Raw genomic sequence first — 2000 nt, 5'->3', positions numbered from 1 at the left:
ATATATATATGTGCAAGTATGTTCAACCTTTTTAACTTTTGAAGATTTTGAGACATCGCCCAATGTGTCCTTCGTAAGATCCAGTCTACCAGGTCCTTTGTCGACCACAAAGACCAGAAGAAAGTGGCTGTGAATTTGGACAGTCTAGCCTTCAGCTTTATTTATGCCACTACCCCAGCATATGCCCTGTCACCTGACAATTGTGATAGCACTAAACAGCAGCATAAATAGATCAAAATGTTAATATTATTTATATTATAAATTAACAAAAGTCGTTGAGAGGCAATGCAAGCTTGTTTATGAGGAATTCTGACAAGAATAATATTAAAATCATGTGTATGAAAATGACAAAAGCCCAACAACACAAGTGCTTTAAACTTTTAATTTTTGTACTAATAGGTTTTAATTTAAAACTGTACTCCTGTCTCTCATTTCATCCATGATCACCAGCAAAAACAAAATCCTGGTTGGCCCACAATGCATCTTGGGATAGGGTGGGCTGAGAAGGCTGGACCATCCCTCAAGTCAGGGGAAAAGGAGGATGCATTTGTGGGCCGCAATTTCAGTGTTGCCAATTTAGGTACTTTGTCGCTAAATTTAATGAGTTTTCAGACCCCTCTAGTGCCTTTATTTATTTATTTTTTTACCAAAAAGCAACTAGTGACAAATCTTCATTCAAAATTATATGAACTTTTCGTTCACCTGTTAGTAGCAGGACTTCCATAGTGAAATACGTGGCCTCAGACCAGTTGCATTAACCTCCCTCATCAGCGGGCTGCTCTAAATCTCACCAAATAATCTGCAAACCTCGTTTCCCAACCTGCTTCTGCTTCGCTTCAGATGATAATAATTTGAGCGAGACAGCAGGTGCAGTCAGGCCAGTTGCACACGTAAAAAGGTTATTGTTTGTACCAAAAAAGGCACATTAAAAGCAAATTAGAAAATGCAACTATGCCCATTCTCTGTCACGAATCAATACAAATTAGGATGGTTTTGCACAAAGTCACAATGGTTAACATACGTATTTTTAGAAAACAATTGTTAAAATCTTTCAGCTGCATGAGAAGATTCCAACAAATGTTTGTATGAGCTATCAGATCAGTACCACTCAGTAATGGGAACAACAGCCAGTCGGGTGTTGCACATCCAAATCCCAATTAATTTTTGTAGAATTTGCTCCATGAGAAGGACTTAAGATGCAGAACACAAACACTTCACAGAGTCGTGCTTTATTAGTCCATGATTTGCTACTTCTTTGCTCCTACATATAAATAATAAACTGAAATAAAATTGTGTCTAAGCATGGATGCTTTTTTTATTCTTATTAACATATTCACGCTTTTTTCTTTTTTGCTTTCAGATACATTTTTTTTAATTCTAACATGTTTATCCCTGCAATAAGCTTTTCTTTTGTTTTTATTTGCTGTTTTAGTAATTTTGCGATAATCATTGTTTGTGTTAATCAGCCAGCACATCATTTGGCTTACATTGAGATTTTCTTTCACACACAACCCTGACAATAAATAATAATTGCTAATTTTCCAGTTTTTGCTCATTACCAGTGATGCTGAATATTACAATGGTATAAAAAGGTTTTCCACCCAGTAATATACAGTATATGGATATAATATATTTAGAGTATTTCTAAATTACATTTATTTATTGTTTGTCATGCTTTTCTAGTGTAACAAATTGCTAATTTCTTGTATTTAATTGCGGTAGCTTACTGTTCTCATTTGTTATCTCTTTTGCTTCCCTTCTGAGAAGCAAGCAAAGACAAAATACTTTGTACTAATTAGAAGAATGTATGTTTTGTTTTCTTAAAGGAGTATTGTTTCTCTTTGGGTAATTATTACTTCTCCCAGCGGTCCACTGCTAAAACAGGAGCTTTATGTTGTTATTATTTACTTGTTTGTTTGTTTGTTTGTTTGTTTGTTTGTTTGTTTGTTTGTTTGTTTGTTTGTTTGTTTGTTTGTTTGTTTGTTTGTTTGTTTGTTTGT

The 2000-nt window shown here is 34.5% G+C and overlaps 1 protein-coding gene across 1 annotated transcript in view; it reads left to right on the top strand.

The window, feature by feature from the left end:
* Positions 1–2000, top strand: part of cadm2a (cell adhesion molecule 2a) — a gene marked incomplete at its 3' end in the record, with an annotated part of 251538 nt that overhangs the window by 233114 nt on the left and 16424 nt on the right.

The sequence above is a fragment of the Austrofundulus limnaeus genome, unplaced genomic scaffold, assembly GCF_001266775.1.
Source record: "Austrofundulus limnaeus strain Quisiro unplaced genomic scaffold, Austrofundulus_limnaeus-1.0 Scaffold17, whole genome shotgun sequence".
NCBI lineage: Eukaryota > Metazoa > Chordata > Actinopteri > Cyprinodontiformes > Rivulidae > Austrofundulus > Austrofundulus limnaeus.
This window is presented reverse-complemented; position numbering and strand designations above follow the sequence as displayed.